This window comes from Mesoplodon bidens (genome assembly GCF_964165515.1).
Source record: "Mesoplodon bidens genome assembly, chromosome: 14".
Classification (NCBI taxonomy): domain Eukaryota; kingdom Metazoa; phylum Chordata; class Mammalia; order Artiodactyla; family Ziphiidae; genus Mesoplodon; species Mesoplodon bidens.
In genome coordinates, this window is record NC_138170.1 from 15,851,925 (window position 1) to 15,871,858 (window position 19,934).

Here is a 19,934-nt window from a genome sequence, read left to right on the forward strand (position 1 = left end):
TATTTTTGGGTGCGTTGGGTCTTCATTGCTGCGCGCGGGCTTCCTCTAGTTGCGGTGAGCGAGGGCTACTCTTCATTGCGGTGCACGGGCTTCTCATTGTGGTGGCTTCTCTTGTTGTGGAGCATGGCCTCTAGGCATGTGGGCTTCAGTAGTTGTGGCACGAGAGCTCAGTAGTTGTGTCTTGCGGGCTCTAGAGTGCAGGCTCAGTAGTTGTGGCGCACGGGCTTATTTGCTCTGCGGCGTGGGGGATCTTCCCGGACCAGGGCTTGAACCTGCGTCCCCTGCATCGGCAGGTGGATTCTTCACCACTGCGCCACCAGGGAAGCCCAAATGCATAGATCTTAAGGGCTCAGTTCAATGAGTTTTGACAACTGTAAACACCTGTGACAACAACACCCCAAACCAGATATAGAATATTTCCATCACCCCAGAAAGGTCCTTCACACTCAGCTGCAGCCACCTCCTCCCTGACCCCCAGGGGACTAATGTTCTGATTTCTCTGTACCATGGATCAGCCCAGCCCATTCTAGGACTTCATGTAAATAGAATCGTACTGTGTGTTCTCTTGTGTCTGAATTCTTTTCCTCAACAGAAAGCTTTTGAGAATCATCCCCACTGTTGCCTGACTCAGTGGTCTTTCTTTCTCCTTGCTGAGTAGTGTTTCATGTTTGAATACATCAGAATCTGTGGATCCCTTCATCTATTGATGGACATTCGGGTTATTTCCAATTTGGGGCTATTATAAACAAAGCTGCTATGAACCTTTGTGTACAAACCATTTTGAAGATGTATGTTTTAATTTCTCTTGATAAAATATCTGAGTGGAAATGCAGTGTTGTGAAGTAAGTGTACAGTTAACTTCCTAAGAAAGTGCCGCATAGTTTTCCAAAGTGGTTGCGTCATTTTACTTTCCCGTGAACTATGTGTGTGTTGCTCCATATTCTCTCCAAACCTGCTGGCATTCTTTTAACATTAGTCATTGCAGTGGGTGTGTAGTAGTATTTCATTGTGGTTTTTATTTACATTTCTAATTTGTAATTTGATTACTAATGACACTGAGTACTTTTCATTTGTATATTTGTTATCCATATATATTCTTTGGTGAAATGTCTGTTCAAATATTTTTCCCATCTTTTAATTGGGTTGTCTTTTTATTATTGATTTATAGAAATGGTTATATACTTTGGAAATGAGTCCTTTGTCAGATATATGTATTTTGAATATTTTATATCTATATACTTCCTTTTTAAATATTTATTTTGAAATAATTTGACTTACAGAAAAGCTGCAAAAATAGTCCCCCAAATTTCCATATATCCTTCACCCAGGACCCATAAATGTTAATATTTTACCAATTGCCATGTCGACTTTATCACTCTCCCTGCCCCACGTGCGTGCACACGCGCGCGCGCGCGCACACACACACACACACTTTTTTCTGAACCATTTGACACTAAGTGACAGAGATTGTGCTTCTTTATCTCATACTTCAATGAGTGTTATCTATAAACAAGGACATCCTCTTACTTAACCACAGTACAGTTATCAAAATCAGTAAATTAACAGTGACACACACTATTATCTAATCTATAGATCTTGTTCAAAATTCATCAGTTGTCTCATGATGTCCTTGATAGGAAAAGAAAACAATTGCTAGAGTCAAGGATCCAAACCAAAATCATGTTGCCCTTAGTTGTCATTTATCTTTAGTCTTCTTTAATCTGGAACAGTCCCTCTGACAGGCAGACAGACTGCTTGTCTGTCCATCTGTCTGCCTGTCAGTCTGTATGTTATTGAATTATTGTCTTTCATGACCTGGACAGTGTTGAAGAGTACGTACCATTTATTTTGTAGACTATCGTCTTCATTTTCCTAATGGTATCTTTTGATGAGAAGAAACTTTTGTTTTGATGAAGTACAATTTATTGTGGTTTTTTTTTTATGGTTAGTGACTTTTGGTCCTGTCTAAGAAAATTTTGCTTACCCCCAAATTATGAAAATATTCTGTTTTTTTTGTTTCTATGCATTTTGGTTGCACCTTTTATATTTAGGCCTATCTATGATCCATCTCAAATTAAATTTCCTGTGTAGACTGAGATAGGAGTTGAGATTTGGTTTTATTCATACATATCCTAGTTGTTTCACCACCATTTCTTAAAAATGAATTTCCTTTCCCCACTGAATTGCCTTGGCACCTTTATCAAAATTCAATTGACCATATATACATGGGTTTTTACTGGAGTTTCTATTTTGTTCCACTAGCCTGTTCTCAGGCCAGTACCACACTGTAACTACTGTAGCTTTACAGTTTTGAGATCAAGTGGTATAAATCCTACAACTTTGTTCTTTTTTTTCAAGATCATTTTATCTAATCTAGATCCTTTGCATTTCCATAAAATTTTAGAATCCAATTTCTTTAAATAAAAAAAAAAGCCTGTTGGGGTTTTGATTGGGACTGCATGAAATATATAGATTAATTTGGGGGGAAATCTTTAAATGATTGGGATTTCATAAACATATACCATGACATGATATATATTTACTTTTATTTAGGTCTTCTTTAATTTTTCTTAGCAACATTTTACAAGTCTTGCGCATAGCCTTAGATTTATTCTTAAGTAATTATGTCTATGATGCTACTATAAATGGTATTTTTAAAATTTCATTTTCTGTTGTTTGTTGCTAGAATATATAGAAGTACAATTGAGTTTGTAAATTAACTTTGTATTCTGCAATCTTATTAAATTCACTTATTTGTTCTAATATTTTTATAGATTAAATAGGTTTTTCTACATACACAATCATGCTTTCTTTGAGTAATGACAGTTATGTTCTCATCTTCATGCCACTTGTTTATTTTCTTTTTTTCTGTATTGTACTGGCTAGGACTTTCAGTACAGAGGTGAATAGAATGGCTGAAATTGAACATTCTTGCCTTGTTCCTGATCTCTGTCTTCAAATTAAGCATGATGTTAACTGTAAGCTGTTCTAAGATGACTTTTATCAACTTGAGGAAATTCCTTTCTATTCCTAATTTGCTGAGAGTTGAGAGTTTTTTCTGGTTTTTCGTTTTTTGTGTTTTTTTTTTTTTAACATGAATGAGTGTTGAGTTTTGTGACAGAGACCATCTGGCCCGAAAGCCTAGAATATTTACTATCCAGCCCCTTAAGAAAAAGTTTCTGACCCTTTCTCTAGATAAAAATATAAAAGACACCCTGGTTCATAGCACATTTATCAATTTGGATCTAATCAAGAGACAGAAACCACACAATAATTTAAACAGGATAAGGTTAATATAAAGACCATTAAACTACAATAAAAGGGTAACCGTTAAGATGTAAGAGAATCTGCATGACACCCAGGGCTGAAAGGGAGTAACCAAGGAAGGACAAACTTGGAGTGGGACCCCCCCCCCATCCCCAAGGCTAGCATTTAGACTTTTTTGGATCTGGCACAATTGCAGCCCAGTAGATGGCAGAGAAGTTCACTGGTTTGCACAGGTCTGAGCTGATCTGCAGTTGCTGGGCCAGCAAGAAACAACTCACAGAATGCAGGTGGGGTAAGCCACAACCAGTGGCTGGTCACACCGGTGTGCAAAGAAAGCGGGGGCACCAGTGTAAGATGGAGATCTGGAGCTGTGGTGCTTGTGTCAGAAGGGTTATGGCGCCAAAAGTCCAAGGAGACAAACCTGGGGGGTGGGGCATAGGGAAGCAGATGGAGTTGCAGTACCAGTGCAGGCAGGATGGGCTGCAGCATTCGGTGTCCATGCTGAGAGAGCTGCAGGAAGGCAACCACCAGCTCGGGCTGAGGCTGAGACATCATCAAAGGACTGTGTGTTCTAGGTATATGGGGGGTGGGGGGAAAGCACCACTGGTCATTCTCACATCCTCATTGTTGACCGGTGGTGCAGCCGCCAGAAGCAGCACAAGAGTCCCTTCCTGCTTCCTCTACTGAGAAAGCTTAACATCTTGCACTCTGTACAAAACAAATGCTTAAAGTAATACCGGGGAGCAGGTAATACTGGGGAGCTAAAAGGTAATGACTTGATAACTGACATAGTATGGTTGAAGAACGGGGTATGCTGGGCAATCAAGTATTTGACCCACCCAAAATTCTATTAGAGCATCTTGGAATAAAAGTGAAAACTAGGTGCTTTTTTTTTTTTTAACAGATGAAGAACCCGAGTCCCACATTAAATTAATTGCTCAAATTTACAGAGATTTTAAGTAAAATTCTAGACTTCATGTCAAAATAAATCCAGTTGTATTACAGAGTTAATATTAAGAATAAAAACATGTAAAACCCTCAAAAAAAAAAAGAGTAGACACCATATGTGTAGTGGAATTTTGCTTCTAGGCCTTCAACGAATTGAATGAATCTCAGTGGGAAATGTTTGCAAGTCTGTAGAATAAATATTATCATAGCTCAAATAAAAAGACAAACCAACTGGGGAAAATATTTTCATCAAATAAACCAGAGAGAATCTCTCTCAGTATTGCACAAAACCTCATGAAAATTGAAAGGAAAAACATCAACTTTAATGTAAAGTTGGACACGAACAGATGATTCACCAAGAGGAAACACAAGTAACAGACATGAGAAAATGTTCAATTTTACTACATCTTATTGAGATGCAACTTAAAACTATAGTAGGGTACAGTTTAGCATGAAATGTGAAAAATAAAATAGAATACTGGTGGAAAAAAACGGTGGAACTGGCAAATGTTTGATGGCAATAGAAATTGCTAAAACTTCTCTTGAATTCAGATGTTTATATCTCTGGAGTAATCCTACTTCTGGGAACCTAAGGAAATAATACTTCTACCTTATAACCTAAAATAATTACAAAAAATAGGAAAAGGCTCTATGCATGTGTTTTTGGCAGTCATTTAAAGGATTGAAAAATAGGAAATAATTTAAATGTACATAAAAAGGTCAATAGTTGTGTAAATCATTCTATTGATTATACAATTCATTTGACCATGATCATGGCCAGTGATAAAAGATTTGGCCACGACTAAAAAGCATTGGAAACTAATTCAGCAAGATAGGCTATTTCTCAAGATAATTAAAAGCAGAATAACAAAATTGTATTTACATGTTATTATGACTGTGAAAGAGAATATGTGTATGTGCAGAAAATCTAGAACATAACCTAAAATGTTACATTCTCACCTCTTTTCTATGTGATCTGTTTCTATTAAGTCAGCTTTATTTCTCCTTAACTTTTTGCCAATTTTGTGGAGACACATCATCCTGAGGCTTAGCGTCACCTTGAATGAGGTCTGCTAAGCCATGTCTCCTCTTCCTGTACTGGGGTGGCTGATTTTTCAGGACCCTAATGCAGAACCTTATACTTGTTCCCGTTACATTTTTCTCTTGGTCTGTATTTTCAGCCCATTGCTGAAAGCGCTCAAGGTTATTTTGGATCCTGATTTACACCCCTTATTTGCCATATGTCCTGAGTGCATGTTAGCCATACATTCTATCTGTATTAAAATGTACAGGAAGACTCCACATGTTTACCCCAGGCCCTGATGAGAATGTGGTCCTGAGTAGTTGAGCTCCAGGGTACATCACATCTATTAATGAGCACCTGTGATGACATTCATGCTACCATCCACTAGAACAGCCTCGCATCAGTACACATCTGCCAGCTTTAACCATTAGCAGAGGTTAATTGTCCTCTTTTGTGGGTGGAAAATGAAGGCTTTAGGCTTAGAGGAAAGCTCGTGTGATGTTCCCAGGCCAGGGCCAGGTTCGGTGGTAATGGGGGTCAAGTTTGCCCTCAGTGTCCAGTGTCTGTCGCCTGGGCCCTTGACCCCTCTGATACCACCCACCCCCCTGCCATGGCATCCACACCATCCCACCCTCACTGGTCTCCAGCATCATCAGATGATCTTCTCAGTCTTATCAGAACTTTTTATTTGATTCTTTATCCACACTCTATCACCTGGAGCTATCTGCATTTTAACAGGGATCAAAGTTTGAAAATAGAGGGATGAAATTCTGAGGGTGGAATTGCAGGCACTGGTGGTCAGAAAGAGGAGATGGGGGCCTTTTTGGCAGCTCCTACCTGTCCACTGCCTGCAAGGCTGGCCTGAAGGGGGTGTCTCCTGGGACAAGGTAGATTAGACCCTACAGCACCACGGTCCTCCTCAGGCTTTTAATGATATTTGGATAGAATTCGTAACTCTTCACATATCATTAATTTAAGTTAATTTTCCTTCCATTCTTCCAACTGCCAGGTAGGTGAGGGAAACATGTCATCATCATTGTCTGAGAAGGAAACAGGCAAAGTGAGCCTTAAAATCTAAAAACAACTGCTTCTTCCCACCTCGGGGACTTTTCTCCCCAGATGGCTTTGCACTGATGGGAGAATTTTTGCTGGGGAAACTGGTTCATCATTGCTTCTCCTGTGAACCTTGCCTGCCTCTGCATAAATATTTTATTTCCTAAAAGCCATTCCTACAAATTGCCTTATCGTTTACCAAGGATCTAGACCATCTGCCAGGGTAGGCCCACACCCTCCCCCTTACTGATAACTGGGCTTATCCATTTGCATTTCTACTTCTCATCTGCTAGTCTGGCTTATCTGCTTATCAGATTGTGTGTTCTTTAGCACAATGGACACCATATGGCCCCCAGCAGAAGTAGCTGCCTTGTTGCCCACCTATGGGCACAAATTATGTGCCTTCCAACCCTAGCCTATAATTATCAGGTCACCAAGACATCTGAAATTTGTTTGTACTGGGCAGATTTTACATAATTAGAATAGCAAAAATTTAGTTCCTCTCCCCAGTTTATGAAATCAAAGTGCATCATGTGCACCCAGAATAAACAACAAATTGTATATTTACAGAGTAAAACTGAAAGACCTAAAGCTACAAGAAACATCACTGAATCTTAATATTGATTGAAAAAAAATCCCAGAATTACACCATTTCTAAATTTTAAAACAAAACTACATATCATTGGGGAGTCCCCTAAGCCACACCTATACAGGCTTATACTTGGACTCAATCCTTCTGGGCATGGCTAGTATTTATCCTTTCATTTCTCTGGCATTGAAATCACAGGTGAATAGAACTGGTCCCACCAGGTTCCCTGGGGCCAGCCTTCCTCAGCCCCTGATGGCTGGGTGCCACCCTTTTCCCCACAGACCCCTTCTCATTTCTTTAGTGAGTCCTAGCTGAGGCTGAAACAACCTAGGATTCACCTAGTCCTCCCCCTCTCCGAGTCTCACCTGCCCCATCAGAATGAAGAAGTGATGCCTTCTCCATAGCACCCTTCAAACTGTGGACTCCCTCTTCTGGCACAAGGCTTTGGGTTTCTGAAGATCCCTCTGCTGGGTGTCTGGATACCATGGACCTGTTAGGACATCCTGCTAACTTGTCTGGGATTGCCTGGTGCTGATAATGTCCTGCATCTTGATAAAGGATTGCTGTCCCTTCCACACTGTGCCATACACACCTGCTTGTACCTCAGAGGAAGCTTATTAAGCAATAGGACAGGGCTTCCCTGGTGGCGCAGTGGTTGAGAGTCCGCCTGCCGATGCAGGGGACGCGGGTTCGTGCCCCGGTCCAGGAAGATCCCACATGCCGCGGAGCGGCTGGGCCCGTGAGCCATGGCCTCTGATCCTGCACGTCTGGAGCCTGTGCTCCGCAACGGGAGAGGCCACAACAGTCAGAGGCCGGCGTACCGCAAAAAGAAAAAAAAAAAAAATAAAGCAATAGGACAGGTCCCCAGAGGCCACCCCACTCAGTGTGCCTTTGACCCTATCTGGACCTTCCATCCTGGCAGTCCAGGATCTTGCTGCTGGATGGCTTTCCAGGCAAATTCACAGATATATCTTCTCCGGGCTCTTTCTGCTCATTTCCCGTCTCAGTTCATCTGTTTCCACATTCCAGGTGCCAAAAGTTCTTCAGTTATAACTCTAGCCACCCACATAATTTCCTACAGGGCAATTACATGCTCCATCCTGTAGTGGATGTTCTACTTCATCAGATTCAGTGCACTTCTCCATTTTATAGTCAATTTTGTAAGGTCTTGCTTTCCCCCTCATATCTTAGAAATGGTCTGCATTTCAAAAACAAAGTCCAAATGGATTTTTCATTTCAAGTCTTATGCCTTAAAATTGTCTCACGATAGGGCTCCCCTGGTGGCGCAGTGGTTGAGAGCCTGCCTGCCGATGCAGGGGACACGGGTTCGTGCCCCGGTCTGGGAAGATCCCACATGCTGCGGAGCGGCTGGGCCCGTGAGCCATGGCTGCTGAGCCTGCGCGTCCGGAGCCTGTGCTTCGCAACGCGAGAGGCCACAACAATGAGAGGCCCACATACCACACACACACACAAAAATGTCTCATGATAGCTACTACTTTCTCCAAAATCAGCATTTAAGATTCTTTAGAAGCTCTGAAATGTTTCTGGGCAACAGAGGATAACCACCTGCTTCCTGTCTTCCCTGAGGACAAGCCAACAGGAAACAGCATTAACTTGTATGGTAAATTACGGGGATTAGAGGAAATACAGCATTTCCCAATAATGAGGGCTGAAAACAAAATTGCACAGGGTAACTGATGTATGTTGGAGACTTGCTGGATTAAGGAGACTAAAGGTCTTAATGAGGCCATAGTCTCATGAATTATGTTTTCTCGTGTGTTAAATTCACTTCAGATTTCTTCCAGGAGCCCAAATGATAAAACAAGAACTCTCCTCCAATTTGTGGCTTCAGCTTTGTTTTGTTGATTCACCACTTCCATTCATTTGCTTTCATATAACCAGAATCCTTTGAATCTGAACAATTAAGCCTGACTTTTCAAGGAAATTTTTGCTAGGCTTTACTTCCCGTCTCTAAGATGAATGTGTGTACATGTGCACGTGCCATTCTAATTCTTTATTTCTCCAGTGAATAGTATACACTTCATCTCTCCCTTGAAATGTTGCATGAACTTGAAAACTTGTCTTCTAAAGACAATTTGCTCCATGAATAGACAGTCTGATATATATGTTCAGGAAATGTCACATACTTGAAGCCCTCAGAGAAACCTCTGGTTTTCAGGCTGCTGGGGGAACTGCTCCTTCGGAGTTTCTTACTCTAAGAGTGTTACTCATGGGAACCCAGGACCCAGAGGCTTCTTGTCCCAGACAAGAAGGCTCCTAGGACCTGTTCCTTCCATCTAGAACCTAAGTGAAAGGGAGGTGAGATTAGGTCTTCATCCTGAATATGTCCTTAGATAAATGACTTCTGTGGAGAAAGTGAGTTTGGAGAAACGTGGAGGCTTTGTTAAAGTTATTTTCTTTGAAAAGAGTTTAAGAAACTCATAAACTCTTCCACAGAGGGCAACGAATACCAGCTGGATTGGTGGGGTTTAATTTTTGAGTCGGGGAATCTGTGTTGTCCGGTGTGATAGAAGGAAACCAACATTCTGCAAGGAGAATACACAATATCCCTGAGAGACATTTGTTTCTAAAACCCTCCCCCTAAGATTGTAAACGAGTTTAAGGGGATATACATTCCCACCTTTAAACTTCAAACTCCCAGATCTCCGCTGTGTCCTCGTGCCCCATGGATTACACTACTGGTAAAACATCCCAGGAAGGAGTCCAAGGAGGCCGTTCGCAGTTAGGGGAGAGTCCGGATTTGACAGACGGACTTTCCTGCTTTCTTGCTCCTGGCTCGCCCCTCTTCCCTTGGAGGGCACAGTGATGCGAACGAGTGGCTTCTGCCTCTTCCGGGACCGCCTCTGAGGCTCCAGAGCCTCACCTGACTTTCGCAGAGAGAGGCGGGCAACCGGCTCCTTCCGCCTCCTGAAGAGGAGGGTCCTGGGGCCCGAGTGTGTGGGAGGGAGTGAGGCCGGAGCTGCGGCCCGGAGCGAGGAGGAGTCGCTCTGCCAGACACAGGCGCGCCGTGGAGAGCTCAAACTTTGAAGTGGGGTAAGGATTTTAGGGGCCCTTGCTGGGAGGTGCGCGGGGGACGCAGACTCCAGTCACCGTGTGGATTAAAGAAGTACGCCCAGGGCAGTGGGGTGGCGGAGCCCGAGGGCGGGCGCGGAGCTCTCCGCACCCCCCCGGTGCTGAAACGGGCCACATCTCGGCAGGAAAGGAAGGAGCAGAAAGGAAGGAGCCAGCTCTGGCATCTGCTCCCACCCGCGGCGCACACACACACACACACACACACACACACACACACACACACTCCCTCCCTCCCTCCAGCAGGGATCAAAGGACTAGAAGGCGTCCCCTGCGCCTCCTAAGTCTATCGCACCCCTTTCTACGCACGTCCCGCAGACGCGCTGGGCCAAGTCGGGAGCCGTCAGGGCAGGAGGCAGAAGAAGCTGGGCTCCTTCAGCAGAAGGATGGACACCACCCCCGAGACACCTCCCCAAGAGACCCTGTACCCGGAGGCCTCGCTGCCTTGTTCCCCAGGCTCCAGAACCGGCTCCCGCGCAGAGACTCCCCGAGTACGCGCGGCGCGGGGGAAAGTTGTGTCCATGGCTTGGAGGGGGCAGGAGCCAAGGGGAACCCCGCCGGAGTCGGGGGACTGCGTCTGCCGGGCCTTAGCCGTGAGGATGCAAAGAGACAGGTGGGCTGCGGAGGAGGCAAAGAATGAAAATGCTTTGGGGGAGTGAGCAGTCACTCTTTTTTTTTTTAAATGACAAAATCATAATCCGCGATCTTGGCTGCTCTGGCCTTAGGGACTTAGTGCTCAGGAGCGAGGAGAAGGGGCGGGGTGGGGGAGGGCCTCAAATCCTTTGTAAACCGCTAACCGGATAATCACACGGGCCCTCTGTCCTCGTCCTCCGGCTTTTCTCCCCAGCTCAGCCCTCACCCCCGCTCCCGACGCCCCGACGGGCGCGCGGCCAGCAGCCCCTCGCGCTCCGGCAACCCTGGGCAAGGGCTGGATGACTGGAGGAAGGGCCGATTCGTTTTTCTCTCCGTGTGATTCCCCAGTTCACAGCTGCCCTGCTTTGTGCTGTTGTTGAGACTAAAATTTGTCATTCTGAAGTGCGTGTCTCTAGTTAGACACGGCATGTGGCCGAGGATCAGTGGGGCAAGAGCAGAGGGGACCCGGAGCCCGCGGCTGGGACCCCGTGGCGGCGGACGCGGTGCCGGGGACACGCAATTCTTTCGCTCAGGGCTCTCCCTGCCAGCGGTTCCGCCGGCGCAACCCCCCTCCTGGAAACCCGACGGCACGACGGTGGGCGTTACTCATCAAATATTCCGGAGGGGCGAAGCTGGGGCCGCGCCTTCCCTGGTACCTCACACCCTGGGGCAGTGACTGGCTACCGGGTTTCGGGCTCTACCCCGGAGTGTTCAGTCCAGACCCCTGTCTCTATGGACCTGTCCACCAGCCCCTCCCTCACGCACACACGCACACACACACTTTCATTCATAAGAACGGGCAACGACATCGTTGTCTAGGCATGGGGTGATGTACTCCCTGAATGAGAAATCAGTGGAGGGGGCGATGGGAAGCCGGGCCGGGAGGAGGGAGGTGACCCCTGTCACAGCCACTCCCTGAGCTAGGTCCTTGTACGCCAAAGTCCCGGATTCTGCTAGGTCAGGGAAGCGAGTTAGCATTTCACTGAGCTAGAGGGACTCCCTTGGCGCGGAGCGGGTGTGGCAGGAAAGACGCGAACTTCCCTTGCTTCGCAAGAACGCCCGAGCGCATGCACTTTTCCTTCTCAGCCTCTGTTCTGTCATAAACGGGGCCCTCGTCGGGCGTGGGATGCCAGGAGAGGGTGACTGGCTGCTCTCTGGGTGACTGGTCGCCACAAGATCTCAGTCACTTTACCTGGGACTTTGGCCGGGACTGCGTGTGCCTCTTGCCTTTGATGCGCCTGTATTTCTGCCTCTTCTGTCGTCATTCACTATCTGCCGGCGATTGCTGCGGCTGGTTAATAATGGGGTTGCCATGGCGACCAGTTTCCCGTCGCCATGGTACCCAGGAGGTAAACAGTTGGAAGCCACAGAGGCTCTTCAGTAGCTCCCCCCCCACCCCCAGATCTTGCACAGGCTGCGGGATTCCTGTAGTTGTGAGGGAGGGATGGCAATGATCACATGCTGTGGTCCCCTCTTCCCTCCCAACCCACACTGTCTAGCCGCCTGTTCACCTGAAACCCTCTCTTAATCCCTGCCAATCACTGCGGCCTCCAGGTTGGGATGGGTCAAGCTTTTACCTCCATCCCCCAACTGCTACAATGAGGCTGGGGTAAATGGTTTTCCCTCTGACCTAATTCATGTCAGCTGCACACTGTCTACTCCTGAGTACAAATGACAAGGCTAAGCCCTGCGGGAGACAAAATTAATTAAACAAACACAGTCCCTGGCCTCCGGACATCATGGTGTAGAGATGGCCTCTGCTCTGGGCTGCAATAGGGGTGATAACAGTGTCCCAGAGTAGAGAGAAGTGGGAGTGACAGACCCCTCCCCCAGGGGAGGCCATAATGGAGTTGAAACTAAGGAATTTCAACGGCTGAGCAAGAGGGAAAACGTCTCTCTAGGCAGAGGGACTAGCAGGAGCCGAGATGTGCGTTTGCTCAGGAGAGGATGGGCCCTGCTGTGGTAACACATAGACTCGTAATTGGGGCAGAGCCGCGCGCAACCCTTAGCGCACGACAGTTATCGCGAGATCCTGAGCACGCGAGACCCTGAGTGCGCGAGACCCTGAGCGCACGAGAGCCGGAGTGCTCCGGGAGATTGGCGGTCTGACTCCACCGAGGAGCACAGCTGTGGTGTTGTCGTAGCAGAAGTGCGGCGAGAGGCGGACCTTGGCCTTCTCCCCTGGGCCCTCCAGGCCCTCCGGTCTCCGAGCCTGAGGGTGAGCTGGGGGGGTGGCCCGGGGACAGGCTGAGGGCTGTGTCCCCCAGAGCTCCAGAGTCCTCTTCACTGCCACCCACTGGCCGGGCCCAGGCCTTGAGGCAGCAGCGAACCCCTCCCCCATCCCTGCCTCCGCAACTTCATGGCGGCGGCCGTCTCCATGGGTCGCAGTCCCTGGAGGCCTCGGCAACGGGAGTATATGGACACAGCCATGAAGGTAACAGCTTCAACCAGCTTCAGTCTTTCCGTTCAAGTTTCAAAACTTGGTCCAGCTTAGACCAGTTGTCCACCCCTAGGAGGTGGCCAGAGGTCAGGGTTAAATTGCAAGGACATTGCACGTCGTGACTGCAGGTCCACCTCTGTCGTGGGGCTATTCTCAAAGAAGGGCAGTTGTGGTGAGTGGGACATTTACCTGATTGGTATTTGCTACAACATGTGGTCCTGTTGATGCTCTGCAAATGATTCTCTCCAGTTTAAATGAAAAGCCTGAGGGCCAACTGGGTGCAGCGTGCCTGGCTTCCTCAGTGATGATGGCTGGGCGGGGTCTGGGGACCTGGCCCCGAGGGCGCCACCAACTGAGATCTGCCTCCTCAGCGGAGCCTGGGCATTGGCCGCAGTACCCAGACTGGGCGCTGGATAAACACTCCCGGGCAGGGTAAGCGACCTGCACAGGCTCCTCTTAGGCAGGACCTGGACCTCGGAGGGCGGAAGTTCAGCCTCGGGACCTTGCCCTTTCTTGTCAGAATAGAGAAAGACATTTGTTTTGGTGGAGATTTAGGGGAACATCATGACCTGACCGAGACCCGACCTCAAGAACAAAGGATCGGACACCCAAGAAGTTAGCAACAACTAACCACGCCCCTCCCTCACCTTTCCTACAAAAGGGCTTTGCTGAAAGCTTTCAGGGAGTTCAGGGTTTTTAAGGCATGAGCCACCTGTCTCCTTGCATGGCCCTGCGATAAACCTTCCTCTGCTGTAAACTCCGACATTTTGGTATTGTTTGGACTCACTGTGCGTCAGGCACACGGACTTGCGTTCGGTAACAGACCCAGAACGTCTCAGTGGCTTAGCCCATGGCCTATGCGATGTCTGAGGTTCCGAGGCATTGGGGGGCCCTGCATCATGGTGGGGACTATGCTGGCCAGATCCTGCCACCCAGCCCTCAGCTGGCCTGGAAGGGGGACTGAGAAATACAGCCAGTACTAGGGTGGGCTTTGGTGAGCAGTCTCTGCCACCAGGTGGGATGAGAAAATTCATGCCACTCTTAAGGGAAGGATGAGTAATTTCATTTAAATGGAGCATCCCTTTTAGGCTAATATGATCCAGGTTACAAAAAAGTCTTGAATGTCAAGCTAAGACTGCATGCTGGAGAAAATAGGCAACCTCTGAAAGTTTCTGAGTGACATGATTAGAACTATTGTGTAGAAAGACCCCAGTGTTAGTCTAGAAGATTCATTCATTCTTTCATTCCACACTCATTGAGTACCTCCTGAGTGCCAGGCCTTGGATGAGTTGCAGAGGTGAAACTAAACATGGGAGATGCGCAAAAGGAATTGTTTCAACAGTCCTGGGGAGGGGAGAACAGGGCCTGGACAGAGGTGGGAACAGAACTCAAGAAGGCCAAGAGCTGTCTCTGGCTTGTTCGAGCCCTGGCACATGGTTAGGGCTCAGTGCATTTCTGACTTAGTGAATGGATGAGTGGAAGGCAACAGAGGAGACAGATAGTTGGTGGTGTAACTGAAGGACTTGGTGATGGTGGATCTGGGGAAGTGAGGGAGAGGGAGGCGTGGAAGCTTATGCGAGGCTTAGCTGGGTGATTAGTTGGCTGCAGGTGTCGTTCATGGGGCATTAACCAGAATAAGACTGAGGGGAGGAAGGGTATATTTGGGACGGTGCCATTCAGGACATTTAGTTTTGTACCAGCAAAAACTTCCTGGAGGGCTTCCCTGGTAGCGCAGTGGTTGAGAGTCCGCCTGCCGATGCAGGAGACACGGGTTCATGCCCCGGTCCGGGAAGATCCCACATGCCGCGGAGCGGCTGGGCCCGTGAGCCATGGCCGCTGAGTCTGCGCGTCTGGAGCCTGTGCTCCGCAACGGGAGAGGCCACAACAGTGAGAGGCCCGCGTACCGCGCAAAAAAAAAAAAAAAAAGCTTCCTGGATATACTGTATCCTCCCTCACATGGCCCACACCTTGGCCCTCATCTGATCCCCTTTTTGAGGAGCTTCACACATTCCGTCTTGTACTATAATAATGCAGTGTAGGGATTTAAAAAACACGAAAAACAAAACAGGCTTTTGTTCCCCAGTTCTGCCACTGGGTGACTTTGAATAAGTTGTTAACCATTCCAAGTCTCAGTTTCTTCATGTGTAAGTTGGTAGTAGTAGTTATAACATCTGCCTCATTGAGTTGTTGGGAGAAGAAATGAAGCAATTGGTGTGAATTTCTTAGTACAGTGCCTGGCATGGCAAGTGCTCAAAGTTGGATATGACCATCTTATAATTACCTATAATGACAATGTGTTACTTTTATATCATATCCCAAAAGTTAATTAAGGGAAAAAACACGCTTTACCTCCTGTGTCTGCAGCTAGCCTTGGGGAAACAGTCCTTAGGGAAGGAAGGGAGGTCCTTTGCCTGGCCTTGATGACTCTGTGTGTGTGTGTGTGTGTGTGTGTGTGTGTGTGTGTGTTGGGAGGTGGGAGGAGAAGATGGAATTCTGGGCAGAGCATCTATAGGGCTGGCTACAGAGCTCCGGGTTCTCCAGCCCTAGATACATCTAGAAAGCACTTTCATCCTTTTGCAATCTCAACCTGAGCAACTGAATCCTATTGCAAAATAGTCATTTAGAAACTGAGTGCACTTAAAGCTCAGGAAACCAGAGTCCCATTAGTTCTGAGTCATCTCTACAGAAGACCAAGACACTTTCTAGGCATGAGGCAAGCCTCTGTCTGGTGGTTGAGTGACATAATTGATAACCTTGTTACAATTTCGGTGGGCTCTTTTTTACCCAGAATCTCTTCCTGTCTGGGGGAACAATGTTAGCTTTTCTTCTCGGGCAGGAATTGAAAATCTACAGCTGGTGTGTGCAAGCTTCCCTTTGCTTGTGTTATAAAAGTGCATAGAGTTGAGAAGAGGGAGGACTCCACCTCCCAGCCATTCAGAGGTTTCCTTGAAAAACAAAATTCAAGTCTCCTAACTCAGACTTATTCTTCCTATTTTGGTGCAGTGACATTCCTGGGTTTGCCTAGCCTCTACTCTGCAGAAAAGGGAGAACAGAGATTCTGACTTCCATTTCCCTTCATCAACCGGGAAGCTCAGCTCTGAGCACAGCTGGACACATCCTCATGGTCTAAGACCTGAGCTACCCTTTTGGACATTCCTTGGGCAGATGGAGGAAAGTCCCAGAAATTGGCCTCATTTCTTGAGAGGCAGTGGATTAAGCTTTCAGGCTTTACAGTTAGATTGCCTGCTACAGTCCTGGCTGTGTGAACTGTGTACCTTGGTTTGCTCATCTATAAAATAGGGATAATAGTTGTACTTACTTCATAGGGTTATTGTGAGAATTAAATAAGTTGATACATGGGGAGAAGTACCTAGCATCATGTAAACTCTCAAAAATGTGATCATTATCAGTATTTTTATTAATATGATATTTTGACCTTTCTCCCCTTTAGTATATTTATGTTTCGTGAGTTTCTTCTAGCAGACATTGTGAGTTTTGCATTTGAAAAGTGTTTTGGGGGCTTCCCTGGTGGCGCAGTGGTTGAGAGTCCGCCTGCCGATGCAGGGGACACGGGTTCGTGCCCCGGTCCGGGAAGATCCCACATGCCGCGGAGCGGCTGGGCCCGTGAGCCATGGCCGCTGAGCCTGCGCGTCCGGAGCCTGTGCTCGGCAACGGGAGAGGCCACAACAGTGAGAGGCCCGCGCACCGCAAAAAAAAAAAAAAGAAAAGTGTTTTGATTTTAGATTTAACACTACTTCTTTTTTAGGTATAACTCACATGTGATGAAAGTCTTCTAAAGTATATATTTCAGTTATTTTTTAGTATATTCACAGCTGTGCAACCATTAACTCGATATAACGTTTAAACTTTTTGTAGGGCCAGGTCACTCAAGATGGCTGTTCTCTTGCCCTCTGTTCATCCCCTGCCCAACCAATGCCGGCTTCACCTGTATCTTACACACCTGACTGACCTTCCTACGTACTTGCCCCAGCCCCCAGCTAGTGATTATTCTTATGGAATGGGTGGTGAGGGGCGTGCCCCTCTGCTGGTTTCCCTGGTAACTAATGAGCCCACCTGCCGTCAATTCTCCTATAAATGGTAATCCCCCCTTCCTTTTGGGGGCAAAGACTGCCACCAGGTCCTGTCTGCCCTGAGCCACACACAGTGGGGTGTTGCTCCAGGACCTTGCTTCAGACGTGTAAGGTCCCCCCATCCATTAAACCATTGATGTCTCTGTTGCTGACTCCAGGCTCTTTGTTCGGTCTTAAAGCTGGGCAAGCGCAAGCCTTGTAGGCCTGCGGGATGCAGCCCAACACTTTTCAACACTCCAAAAAGAAACCCTGAACCCATTATCAGACATTTTCTTTTCTGACTCCCCTCCCCATCCTTGCCCCTGGCAGTCACTAATCTATTTTCTGTCTCTATGGATTTGCCTATTCTGGACATTTCATGTAAACGGAATTATACAATATGTGGCCTTTTGTGTCCGGCTTGTTTACTTAGCATAATGTTTTCCAGGTTCATCCATGTTGTAGCAGGTATCAGTATTTTATCCTTCTTAATTGCCAAATAAAATTCCACCTGAATAACATTTCATTATATAGATATACCACATTTTGTTTATCCAGTTATCAGCTGATGGACATTTAGGTTGTTTCCATTTGGGGGCTATTATGAATGATGCTGCTGTGAACATTGAAATACAAGTTGTGTGGACATATGTTTTCATTAGGTATATGCCTATGAGTGGAACTCTTGGGTCATATTGTGATTATTTTTAGTATTTTGAGGAACTGCGCTGTTGTTTTCCAAAGTGGCTGCACCATTTACATTTCCACGAGCAGTGTATGAAGATTCCAACTTCTTCACCTCCTTACCATCACTTGTAATTGTCTGTTTTTTTAATTATAGCCATTGTAGGCAGTGTGGAGTGGTTATCTCATCATGATTTTGACTGACATTTCTCCGTAACTAAATATGTTAAGCATTTCTTCATGTGCTTGCTGAACATTTGTAATTTCCTTCAGAGAAATGTCTGTTCAAATCCTTTGCCCATTATTTAATTGGGTTATTTGTCTTTTTATTATTGAGTTGTAGTAGTTCTTTATATATTCTGGGTACAAGTCTCTTACCAATATATGATTTTAAATTATTTTTTCCATTCTGTGGGTTGCCTTTTTACTTTCTTGGTGGTATCGTTTGAAGCACAAAGGTTTTTTTTGTGTGTGTGTGTGTTTTAATGAAGCACAATCTAATTTTTATTTTAGTCACTTATACTTTTGGTGTAATATATAAGAAACCACTGCTTAATCCAAGGTTGTGAAGATTTACTCCTATGTTTTCTTCTAGGAATTTTACAGTTTTAACCCTTACATTTAAGTCTATGATCTATTTTGAGTTAATTTTCATGTATGGTATATATTCTTTAACATGTGAATATCCAGTTTTCCCAGCAACGTTTGTTGAAAAGACTATTTATTCTTTCCCTCATTGAGTTATCTTGGCACCCTTGTTGAAAATCAGTTGGCCATAGGTGTATGAGTTTACTTTTTGTACTCTCAATTCTATTCCATTGACCTATATATCTATCCTTCCACCAGTACCACTCTGTCTTGATTACTGTAGCTTTGTAATAGGTTTTGAAATCAGAAAGTGTGAGTCCTCCAACTTTGTTCTTCTTTATCAGGATTTCAAGTTTGTTTTGGCTACTCTGGGTCCCTTGAATTTCCATGTAAATTTTAGAATCAGCCTGACAATTCCTGCAAAAATTCCAGAAGGGATTTGATAAGGATTGTATTGAATCTGTAGATCAATTGGGGAAGTATTGCCATCTTAACTATTAATTTTTCTGATCTGTGAGCAGGAGATATCTTTCCACTTATTTACATGTTTTTAATTTCTTTCAACAATTTTTATAGTTTTCAGTGTACAAAGCTTTCATTTCCTTGATTGAATTTATTCCTAAGTATTTTATTCTTTTTACTGCTACTAAAAATGGGACTGTTTTCTTAATTTCATCTTCTTATTATTTATTGATAGTGTATAGAAATACAACTGATTTTTCTATGCTGATCGTGTATCCTGCAATACTACTAAACTCAATTAATTCTAATAGTTTTTTAGTGGATTCCCTGTGATTTTCTATATACCAGATCATGTCATCTGCAAATAGAGATAGATTTACTTCTTCTTTTCCAATCTGATGCCTTTATTTATTTTTCTTGCCTAATGGCCCTGGCGAGCCATACCATGTTGCATAGAGGTGATGAGAATGGATGTCTTTGTCTTATTCCTGATCTTAGGGGGAAAGCATTCAGTCTTTCACCATTATGTTGTTAGCTGTGGCTTTGTCATAGATGCCCTTAATCAGGTTGAGGACGTTTCCTTCTAGTCCTAGTTTATTGACAGTTTTTAACTTGAAAATATGTTGTATTTTGTCAAATGCTTTTCTTGTGTCTGTTGAGATGATCATATGTTTTTTACCCTTTATTCTACTAATATGGTGTATTATGCTGATTGTTTTGAATGATAAGTCAACTTTGCATTCCTAGGATAAATATCACTTGGGCATGGTGTAAAATCCTTCCTATATGTTGCTAGATTTGGTTCACTAGTATTTTGTTGAGGATCTTTGCATATTAATATAATTTTCAAAATGCCCTCTCACGTTAAGGTCTGATATTCAACTTGTTTATACTTATATTGTGCCATGTCCAGAGAATATTATTAATAATATTAATATTATATAGTTTTTTCCCCTTTCTGTTTTTGAAGCTCTGGAATATTTTTATTTTCTCCACATAGGATCACACTCACAGAAAATATGAGAGGACCCTTGGGTACAATATTTGCACTGTAGAGTTTTGTCCCATCATGGAACTTCTGAAACA